Genomic DNA, 12,424 nt, shown 5'->3' on the forward strand with positions numbered 1-12,424 from the left:
ATAAATCCAGGTGTATCCTATTTGATAGATCAGTGTTTGCGAATTGAAAATGTCAATATATTGTACAATACATTTTTACGCAATAAATTAAAAACAATGCAGGATTTAGCAAAATATGATAGAAATGAAACTCATATAAGCAAATTAATATATATATATATATATATATATTTTAAAAACCGCTTCATTTTCACAAAATTAAAAATTTCCAGTAATTATTTCGTGCTACAGGCTTAACATGCTACACAAATCCTTCAGTCTTCTTCTATGAATCATCACGTTGTTTATTTGTTTTTTGAAGAGACAAAAAAAAATAACGTTTACATTTGATTTAATTTGACTAAACTGTTTCCCCCCATATAAGCTGACTGTAAAGCCACTTGGGAGTCTCAGACGGGGCACTCTTTACTTTAAGTCCCCCAAAACAGCCACAGGGGGGCAGTCAAACACAGCAGTACAACCCCGTCCTCTAGTCCGGCTTGAGTGGCAAGCTGAGGTTTGCTTTTCTTCCCACCACAGAGCAGATCAGAGAAGATTAGCCCTCGCTTGGCCAGTAATCACCCTTATCACACAAGAAAACGACAACAATACTGGGAGTTTAATGACAGAAGTAATTGTTGTGGAAGTCCCGCGTTATGCTGCGGTGGTGTGATGAATGATATCCGCAATGCACCGTGCTGTGAGGAGATTGCTGCTGCATGTTGTTATTTAAACCCATTTGTTATGGTTGCAACTTCCCTCCAGGGTTGTTTAGCTAAGAGAAGTTTTTTTTTTCTAATTAAAAGAAAAAAGTTTTGATTATTGGTGAATTGTGTTGATTTTATGGGAGGATTTCTGAAGGTGGTCTGCATGTGTTCTCGTGCTTTTCCTACTTCTTTACTACTAACATACACAGACTACACAGTTTACATTTTAACTGTAAAAGAAAGACAAGTGTTTGCAGACATAAGCGGGAACATAATGATCTTTAATCCGCCATCATTTCATAGATAAAACGTAACTTGTATTTAAAGTGCATAAAGTTATTTGCTTTTGTGTTTGCTGACTATACTTTACCCTTAGTTGTCTGTTCTGCATGGACAGTATAATCAAAATGCATTGAATAGAAACTGAAAACTTGAATGACTGTTGATATAAGACTTTCAGTTAAAGTCCAACCGCATAAATCCCCTAACAGTAAATGTAAAAGGAAAAATGGATGTCCTACGTTCCACTAGCTGCAGGCAGTAGGGGTTAATCATGATCTAATACACAGCCGCTGCATGCTTGGATTGACATCAATTGGCTGTTTTTTCTGTAGCTCTGCGTGCATATCCATGTAATTGTGTGTGTGTGTGTTTGTGTTTAAAGTACTTGATTGCATCTGCACTGGTGTGCCTGATTGTGTGTTCTCTAAGTGGAGTGCTTTTACTTGTTTTACTGTAGCTGTATTGGTGTTAATGTCGGTCTGTGTACATGCACGTGTGTGAGACAGAGATTAGCGCTTTTAAGGGACGGTTTGGTATACTTCATACTGAGACAGCTGCAGTCTAGACTGTCATTCTCGCATCACTTCGGGCTTTAAAGACAAACAAGGAGGATATGCAACCTCATCTGATAAGAGGGGTGGTAAGAAGATCTGCTGATGACTTTTCCAAACTAGCATGAAAAGGCAGCCTTGGTGTGTGATACAGAAAAGTTGTTGGGCAGGCGATGATTGAAATGCAAGAGCTGTGCATAGAAGTGAAGCTCATGCTTAGTTTTTGTTTACACAATATGATCTCTTTTACTTTTTTGGCAACTTGATTTGCATCAGAAAACTTGACACTGTACTGGATTTTAAGAAAAATCTTCACAAACAAACTGATTTATTTTTTTTTATTTGATCATTGAAGGCTCTGAGAAACTTTCCAGAGCAGCCAGAATAGGAAATGCCAGACCTAAGTCAGAGGCCTGCTCTATCCTATTATGGCAAATCGAAGCAGAATGTGTCATTAGCTAAACGAGTGCTAGTTTCTCCTCTCAAAACAGCAGACAGAGGGCAGCCTCTGTCCCGAACGCTCTAGTCTTCAAAGGCCCCCATTATACTTCAATGGAGGGTAAACAGTGGCTCCCAAAAATGACGGTCTCCAGAGTTTAAAGCAACATCGTTTATCACCCCTGCCAGCCGGTGCAGGTGTGACCCCATTCCTATGCCCTCACTGAGAGCGCAGACCGGTGGGAAAGTATACCTTTGTGTGTGTGCATGCATGTGTGATCATGTGAATGTAATTTGTATCTTCTCCTTCTCTTCGTCAGGTTCACTTTATGCACAATCTGTGCTCTCAGTTTGGTAGTGTGCATGTGACTTCCTACATTGTCTCTCATATTCTGTGCTCTGTTCTTTTCTTTCCTCCAAACATTCTGTGAAACATATGTTGGAAGAAGAGCTGCTAGGTGTGCTTCATTTTGATGGAGAATGCATTACTGAACTTCAGGAGCTTGCTTTATCTTGATATAATGCCGACATTTATCAAACTTAATAATGCTACACGTGGCACCTGAAATTTATTATTGAGTGGTAAAATATTTTTGCAGGATTTGGATTCTCAATAGCTATTAGAATCAGTATTCCATGATGTCAGTTTGTTTGAGGCTTTGGTCTTTGCCAGGTTAAGGAAAGTAGGGAGTATCAAGTTCATGCAGGGTTTTTGCCAGTGACCTGAGTTTCCACATATTCCTGTGCTTGTGATTTCAACTTTTTAAAACACTTTATTTCAGTGTTTCGAGGAGATGTTTGTTTAGATTTAGGTCTTCCAGGGTTGCTTTTGATCTAACAGAGAGTGTGACCAGTTCACATTTGCCAACTGAACTGCAGAAACATGCAAACGCAGCAGCGAGTCGGATCTGTTCTGACTGGAAAATGATGTCCAGTGGAACACAAACGCCATGGAGAATGCCGTGATAGCCACTTTATACGTCCCTGCAAGGATCATTTGCATATCTTTAAAGAAAGACATCATGAAAAAATGATGAATTTAAATTTTCATTTATGTTCTTTTTTCATATTTTCTGTTATTTTGACATTTGTTTGACACATATGTTTACTTTTTGTTTGTTGTTTCAGCGTCACTCCTGCTTTTCCAATGTGACTGTCTGCCAGGCTTTTAAATTGAAAGAGCGAGACAGAGAGAAAGAGAAAGAAAGAGAGAGAGTCTGACAATCTATCAAAAGTCAACTAAGCATGTACAGCACGGCTGATAAACATCAACCCTACATTCATGAAGTTTTATGCGTTCACACCTGGGACCAGCTCTACACAGCCTCTACTTTCAGACACAGCTTTACAGGAGCAGTTGACTTTGAAACATTTGGCGTTTACAGACCTCGCTTTGGATAATTCTGATCCATTCATTGTGGCCATCGTTTAGCCTTGAAAACTTGGCCGTGGCTAACTATAATGAAAGTTGGACAAGTTTTCATTATAGTTATACCTCATTTACCACCATTTGCAACTAAAATTATATCTTTGCAATTATTTTTCTTTTCAACAATCAGCGTCTGTTAACCTTAACATTTGCACAGGAAATGTTTGTTTAAGCATTCTAAATGGCAGCTATTTCAAGGAAGTGCTACTCATTCACCTTCTTTAGCCACATTTTCCAAGATAGTCCAAGGAGTGTGCTGGTGACACCGCGGCCAAAGTGCTTCTTCTGTAACGTCTCAAATGCATGTGTGCCAGCCAGCTGACCACAAGTGATCCTGTCTTTATCTGTGTATGGGTGCTTTATCAAATGCACGCTCTTAGTTTAGTTTAATTAACACAAAGCATGTGAGCAGATCCTATTGGGGTCAAGGTGATTGAGCTGACTGGGCAGGTGGAAAATCAATGAGATTGGCTCGCACAGAGCAGATCGACCACTAATCAAACATGGACACTATTGATTGACATGTTTACAGTGGAAGTGTGTTTAACACGAGGTTCATGTGTTGGATACACATTAAGTGAGCTCTGCTTGGACACAGTATCTATGTTTAGTTTTCAAATACTGATTAAAGATTTGTTATTCCATTTTGTCGAGATAAACCAAAGGAGTGAGGTGTTAGGGAAAAAAACAAAGTGTATGTGATTTGTCTGGGTGTCAGAATTGTTTAGAATAGTAGTGAATATCGTTATGATTTTATATTAGTAAAACATAGATACACAGACTCTGAGCTATGAAGTCACCCAGTGCTCACCATGACCACCAATCTGATCATCTTCAGAATTCACAAGCCTTCAAGGAAAGACGAACCCGGTGATGCAAAATTGTGTCATTTTTCATCATTTTACTTTGCTGCTCAGATCAAATATGAGCTGCAGCAAAAACACCTGAACTTTTCATGCATGCCTTAGGCATCGCAAAGGAGACACAGAAGATAAGGTAGTATGGGAGAGTGAGGCAACAGGCGGAGACGAAGCAAGGAATTAGAGACAGAGAGAGACAAGGGGAGACCGACTAGGGAGTAGATTAAGTAGCCTTGAAAAGACTGGCTTCCCCACACACATAAACCCCCTGTGAAAACACAAGCTAATTATTAAGAAAACAAAGAGTGAACTGCAACGACGTGCCAACGCACACAGATCCCCGGCAGAGTAATTGTGCGTAAGCTATTTGGGCTGAAAACAGCACAATTTGGTGCTCTTCCCCAGCACAGCCGAGCAGAATGAACAACAGCTGTTCCTTGGGATGGGGTTTGAAAACAAGCTCAAGGATGGATTCTGTTTCTTCTTCTGTTTTTTGTTTCTTTTTACTGTGAATCAGCAGGGTCCGATGATAGACAATAGCCATTAGAATGCTTTTAAATTCAATTATTTCAAAACACTGACAAAATAAGTAGACTCTGCTGATGTATTTTGTGGGATTTCTGCTTCATTTTTCTCTGCTAGCATGCTAATGCTACAGTAACCAGAGGTCATTAACAGAAAACAGTTATTCTGCTATAAAGGGATCCTATCATCAACGTGAACGGCCAAAGCTCATAAAAGCTTGGCTTCATAACACTGCGATCACTGCCAGTGCAGATCTGAACTTGGACAGGGTTAGCAGGAGTTGAAAAAATTCTCAGTGTTTTTGAATAGGCCCTGAATGTTTCTGTATTGCCTTCTTTCATGCATGATTAAGTTATACAATCTAAGAGGCTTTTTGCGCGTCCCCTGTGCTTTTCCAATCTTACACAGTATCAAAATGATCTCTGTCTTACACAGCTGAGCATATTACTTCCAATCTCACTCTGCATTTTAAGCGTTAAGGGAAGTGTCACTGGGAATTTGATAATGCTCAGCAGTGCAGTGAATGCCTTGGTGGAGAGCCATGTTTTGAATTGGTTCTGAAGCTGCAGCCTTAACCTTAGCAAGACGCCAAGTGCGTGGTTCCATTTGATTTCTGATGGAGTCAAAACAATTGATGTCAGCTCATGAGAAATGGTGGTAATAGTGAGTCAAAGAGTCATTGTTTCTATTATGTGACCGGGCTTGCTTGAGTTAGCATGTGAAAAGCTGGTGGTGGTGAAATTAGTTCCGGTACAGTTATTGGAGTGTTTTTAGTGTACGTCTTGTTGTTTTACCTGTCATGGCGTCTGTCTCTGTGAAGCACTTTGATGCCTGCCCATTTTTTAAAATGTATTTTGAGGGAATTTTACAAAGTTTGATATGACAGTGATTGATGATGACAGAAGATTTAATACTGCATCAAGGGGTCATCCGTAGGCTGCCGGAGGGAGATTTTAAATGACAGTTATGGTTGTGCAACTGTCTGCCTCTCACTTTTCTACACACACCAGGTCTCTATGTGTCCTAATGGAAACTATGCAAGACTGCTAAGTTGTATGTGTGTGTGCATTGTGATGTCTGTGTATGTTGGAAAGAGAGGAGCACAAACACGCTGTTTTCTTAGAGACCTGTAATCTCCAGACACTGCGCTTTCCTCCCAAACATGCTCTGTTGGTTTAGGTTGCATGCATGTGCAGAAGTCATGCAGACAGTTACACACATAGACTTAATGGCACATGCACACATGTATGCCCAAGCACAGAGAAACACACATTTATTTAACAAGCATTAGCACGCTTTCATTTATGCACACATATGCACACACCCATAAGCACTTTTAAGCATGCACACTTTCTGGCCCCATATAACTCTGATTATATGAGCTATGGCAACAATTAGATATAATAGGCAAAGATAATTACAGCAATTTTTATACTTACGGGAATGATTAAACGCCAGCAAAATATGCAGTGAATTATGTTTTAAGTAGCATGTGGCGGTTTGTTTGTGAGTTTTATCCGAGCGTGTGTTTTCTTTATCATCTCAAGTGTCAGTCAAAGAAACAAAGTCTGCCAATTACTCTCAGCTTTATGGACAGATAAAAGTAGTTTTGGATAAGCTTTTGCAAATTATGTGTAAATCAAGATGCAAAATCCCCATGTTCTCACTATATTAGACTTTATAGAGTAATTTTATAAAGTTGTTCTAGTTCTCACTTTATTTAAGGACTTTTCATCAATTATGCAAAGAGACTTGCAAAAAAATGACGGCCTTAAGCCAGATGAAATAAAACAAAATCTTTTGTACTTTCAAAATAAGTCATAAATGACCCTTTTTTAAAATTAGAAGCCATGCTGTGTTTGTTTTTAACCTGAAACAGAGGAAAAAAGCAGAATTACCTTGTTTATTAAACAAATACAAATGCTGGTTATAAAACCTGCAGCACCTACTAAGAAGAATTAGGTGTTGCACAAAATAAGTTTTTGTGCTAAAAAGCAGATATTTAAATAATTAAATGTCTGGTTTATTGTAATATGAAAAAAAATATCCAGGATTTGATCACATTTTCTTTTGTCTGAGATAATCTGAATTGAATCATGAAGTCAAAAAACAAGAAAACCAACATTTTATCTAATCGTGTTCTTTGATCTGTTGTATCTTCTATGGAATCGGGTAAGACACCATACTTACACAATAGTGATGCATTGGCAAAGCGTGTCAGCCCAAACCCCACCACACTTCAAGGCCAACAACAGGAGAGTGGGTTAATAATTTATGGATGAGGGTGTAAGACCACCCAAAGACTGGGGCCTCTCACAGCTGCTTACTGTGATCACATGAGAGAACATACACATGCACACACCTGCACTGATACAAATGTGTGTTTTGAGATATGCACACGCATGTACCAGAAACAGTAGCAGCATGTAGTAATTAACATAACATTCACGATACCATATTTCTATCTTGGTGGCTAATAGGCTGGAACTGATACAACAGTGTAAGACTATAGTATGAATAGAGAGTTAATAGGGAGTTAAAGAACATATATAATGTATTTCTTTTGTAAAGACATTTTGATTTGTTATAGTGAAAAGCAAGATTGAATTGAATTATTGAATTACTAATTAGGGACGTATTCCAGAACTATAAAGCATACCTCTAAAGAGTCATTGTCTGTATCACCAAAAAGCTAAAACAATGAACAAACAAAACTTTCAATTATAGAATTAATAGGTAAGTTTAAATATTAATTAGAAAAGGATTACACCGACCTCCCAAATAAAGAAAATAGCTTTTTATTGACCTGTTGAACAGTATTGCTATATTTAACATGATGTAATTCATAATAAAATCCAGTCTCCGTTACAATAATGTTATATAACACACGCTTTGTCTGCGTGGTCTTGGCTAAGCATTTGATACTCGGCTCAGGCCCTGTGAGTCAGTTTTATCAAAGCACTTCTACTCAAACATTTTGTTAAGAGTCAAGCTCAGATTAGCCGACTTGTGTGTGGAAAAAGCATATTATCCATTAAGAGTTGTAAAGCAGCACCCAGCCCACTCCTACAGCCTACTTACCAAAGCACAGATTCAAAAAACATCCTTGAATAGACATGTAATCTGTAAGTCTCATGCACACAGATATGCTTATGCTCACGTTTCACCTGGCACACACACACACAGACACGTACACAGCTACAACCAGAGGTAAGTTTCTGATCACTGGACCTGCTATGGAAAAGATAGCTCTGCTGGCCCATGAAAAAAAGGCTCATCTCTGTATTGTGGAATCCAATCGCTCTTGTAGTGAAAGAATCCCCCAGACGGTTCACCTGCTTCTTTTCATGCCGGCAGTTCCTGCAGACGAAGGATCATATCTGCCGGGAGAGGGACGGGGATTAACTTTTCCAAAAGAAAAGACAAGGACTGGCAGTTTAGATGACTCTTTTCTTGAAAACCAACTCGCTTTGGCTTCAGGCACCCTTCTCATCCTCTTATCCTCTTCTATTCTATCGCTTCCATCTTCTCTCCCTTAGGCTGCATTGAAGGAGACCAAAAAAAAAAACATGTAATTGGAGTGAGTCTGTGTCTGTGCAGGTGTGTGAGGAAGCATATGTTGCCTGTGTGGAGCTATTATTACCTCATATTTTTATTTATTTATTTTTGGTATGTTCACATTCATGGAAGTGCATTGAATGTGCATTTTGGCAAAAACTCTTATATGGCTGTGTGGTTCAGGTCTAGGGCTTCTTTGATCCTTTAAGAGCCTGGTGAGATAGGAGCTGTAATATCTGCCAGTGCTGCGTTCTGTGAAAGGTCACTGGGGAGGTGGAGGTGCAGAGAGGGGCCGGGCCTGTTGTTTCCTCTGGGCCAGACTTCACTCTATACAGCATGTCTACTTCTCTTTTACAACTCCACCAAGACTGGAGCGGCTCTATGCCTGAGGTTGCACACCAGGGGAAACATGTCAATGCTCTGTAGTGTTGCTGGAACTGGGTTACAAAGTGATGGATCAGAGGAATAGGTTTATTGTGCACTGTGGGGTTTGTTTAGCTTGTGAGCCCACTCCTCCTTCACCTTTGTGGGTTTCGCTGTTTCACTATCATATTCCAATATCACTGACTGTGATTGCTCGTTATTGGCAGGGATGAGTGCCTTTTCGCAATTTCAAATAGTCAGTAAACACTGCACCTGCTGGGAAAATGTAAATGTCTTTTTTCTGTTTTCGTTGGGGTTCTCGCTTCTTTGTTGGTTTCTCCCCTTTCACTATAAAATGTCTTTTACTTGCTTTAAAACAAGTAAAAGACATTGAAGTTGGAGGCGAGCCATTTCTGAGTTTTAAAAATGTTCTATGTCTCACAAAAACGTTTTCTATAGATATCACTTTGATTTAAAAATGATGTCTGTAAAAATGAATGGAAACCTTCCAATGAGTGCAAAGATATTGGAGGAAGACTTCAGCATCTGAGAATAAGGCCTTGCAAATATATTGGAAAATTCTGGTAGCTCTCAGTAATTGGTACTGCCTCACAGGGAGAGGGTCCTGGGTTTGAATCTGAGGCTTTTCCTTATATAAAGTCTGCATTTTCCCCATGTGCCTTCGTGGATTCTCTTTGTGTACTATCTGTGTACTCTGGCTTCCTCCCACATTCAAAAAGCAAAACAAAACACATTTTAAGTTATCTGATGATTCAAAATTAGCCATAGTTGTTAGTCATTGTCTGTTTCTGTGTGTTTGCGCTGCACTTTTGATGCACTTTCATCATATGAATTTAGAGCTTTAGCTTTAGAAATACAACAGCCACAAAAAAAGAGAAAATAGACAGTTTTTTGTTATTTTAAAAAGAAAAAATAAAGTCCTGCTCAGTGGAAAGAAATGATATCTTTTAAATAAAAAAAAAGCTTTTCTTTACTCATCTAAGACTCTGCATTGTTTTAGTGAAATATCTGCCTCACTTCCAGCAGACCAATTCAGGTTTTTTTCTCTTATTGAATTTCACGCAGGAGCGATATCATAACCACGGAAAACTGACTGTTACCTAGAGGGCTCAGATGAACTCATTCATCCGTGATACAGTGACTCACACACGTCTCCTCTGCCTGTGTCTCACTTTAACTTCATCTCTTCATCTTTGTGGATGTCGAGCGCTCTGCTAGGCTTTGGCTTTTTTTTCTAAAGGCCTGTCCAATGTTTTATATTTAGAAACAAAGTTTATTCACATAAACACAAGTACATTACTTTCTATTCCAGTTTGCAAAGCCTCCTTTTCACTTCAAATTTTATTCTTGCAAGTCTCACTGCTCTTACTCCCAGTCGGTTTTTCATCACAACTATCTGTTCGATACTTCAAAAATAAGTCAGAACACCTCCCTTCCATCTGATGCCTGTTTGTCTCTCCTGAAATGATATCCAGACAAATTCCAGTTTGCGCTTGATGAAAAGGGGCCCATATTACCCCTTTTAAAACACATTTGTTGTACAAATCAGAATTAGTAGATATGTGCTTGTGCATTTTCATTATATATTTACAAAACACACACACACACACTCACAGGATACTTATACATATTTTAGATACATATTTTAACTGCTAATTAACTGAAATATCCAATCAACCAATCACATGGCAATCAGTGAATTTAGGCATGTAAAGACAATCTGCTGTAGTTCAAACTGAGCATCAGAATGGGGGGGAGAAAGGAGATTTAAATGATTTTAAAAGTGGAATAGTTATTTGGGCTGGACAAGCTGGTTTGAGTATTTCAGAAACTGCTAATTTATCTCTTTTTACTCTTTGAGTAAAAAAAATGCCCAATTGATACCAGAAGTCAGAGGGGAATTGCAAGAGCTGATTTTAGCTGACAGGAAGCCAGGAGCAACTGAAATAACCACTCATTACAACCGGGGTATATAGAGACCATCTATGAACACACAACACACTGAAGCTTGAAGCAGACAGGCTACAGTAGCAGAAGATGACACTGGTTTCCTCTCCATACAGTATCAAATAAAAACAGGAATTTTAGGCTATATTTCACATATGCATTGTATAAGAGAAGATCTGGATTGATGACTCATGAAGATTCAGATGCTAGAGCCAGAATGTGGTGTAAACAATATGGTATGATTGATTTTTAAAAATTGGCTAGTTCTGTATTTTAATTTGCACATTGTGTATTCGGCTGATTATTCAGCATAACTGATATTTGAGCAGCGATGAGTGCTTTTCCCCCCCTTTACCTTACTAAGGCAAACTGCATGCATGTTTTAAGCTGAATTTCTACTTTTATGGATTTTTATGTGGCACAATTTTCTATTTGAATTGAATATTGCTGGAACACTTTTTCCATGTAAACTGTTACTTTAATCTGAGTGAGTAATATTGCTGTTTTCTGGTTGTGTTTGCAAAAATGTGGCAAGACTATGTGAAAGTATGTGGTAATGTGCTGTGCAATGTGATTAAACCGCTGTGTGTGTTTTCTATGAGCTGTGACCACGCATACTTGTGTATTTCCCACGTACTAAAAGCGATTAATCTCAATATAGTTAGAAAGTTTAAAGCCCAGCTTATCTTCACGCTTCTCTGTCACTCATCACACACAAGAGGGAGTTTATTTTCGCATTGCTGCGCTCAGATTAGTTTAAACTGTGTAAGCTGAAGAGCGACTGTAGCTTTGTTGGGGAGTGTAATATATCTGGGTCTTTGACCTCGAACAGATAATAGTAAACACACGAGGATCGTGTGCCTCAAAATGTATTCTGCAATCATGAAACCATGGCTGACCAACACAAGCACTTGTTTACAGATGCACTTGTTTAGAGGTACTCAAGGTCTGCCTTGAGGTTTAAGGGAATTTGCAGTGTCAGCATGTTGTGATTGTGCTGTCACAAAAGTGCTGAAAGTCAAGTTAACTATTATTTTTATTTCCCTTACTTCATTTTTTTTTAAACCTGTACAGTAGAATTACAATCTGTAATGCAAAAGAGAAAAATAAAGTTTTTTACGCAAATATAAATAATGATGGGCCCATGATGTCAAAAGGAATAATAATTGCAATTATGACTATTTGTACAGTATTTATAAATTTCGTTGCTAAAGTGAACTTTCTGTTAAATAAAAGTTAAAATTGTATCATGTGCAAAATCTATTTGTGCCTTTGTTAAGAGAGAGCAGAGTGAGTACTATTGAAAGTTTACTTATTTGCAGTTACTTGTGAAATGTTTACTGTGTATTAATATCTAAGGTGATGCATGTGACATTTCTGAAGGGAAACCTCTGAGTATGCACACACAGGAGATCTTTGCCCACATCACGTCTAACTGAAATCTATCTTAGCCCACTCCTGGCTCTTCACAGGAAGCTGTCATCTGCCTCTTTCATGCTAAATGATGACAGACAGAGCAGCTTGCCATAGCCTTGCTTAATATCCCCCTTCAAGCCTTGGGTTTCACCCTGTTTAAGGTGTTCTTGTTACACTTTTTCTGCTGGGTATGCAGACAAATGCAGACGGACTGTTCTTATGTATCACAAATGTTGCTAATTCACACACAACCATAAGAAGACAAAAGACTATAATAAGTTCAGCAGAACTGATAGAAATAGACTTGGTCAAAATAGACCGGGTTTGAGTCAGCATTATTTAACCACT

Source organism: Haplochromis burtoni, unplaced genomic scaffold, assembly GCF_018398535.1.
Source record: "Haplochromis burtoni strain Fernald_Lab_line unplaced genomic scaffold, NCSU_Asbu1 Contig_57, whole genome shotgun sequence".
NCBI classification, from domain to species: Eukaryota; Metazoa; Chordata; class Actinopteri; order Cichliformes; family Cichlidae; genus Haplochromis; species Haplochromis burtoni.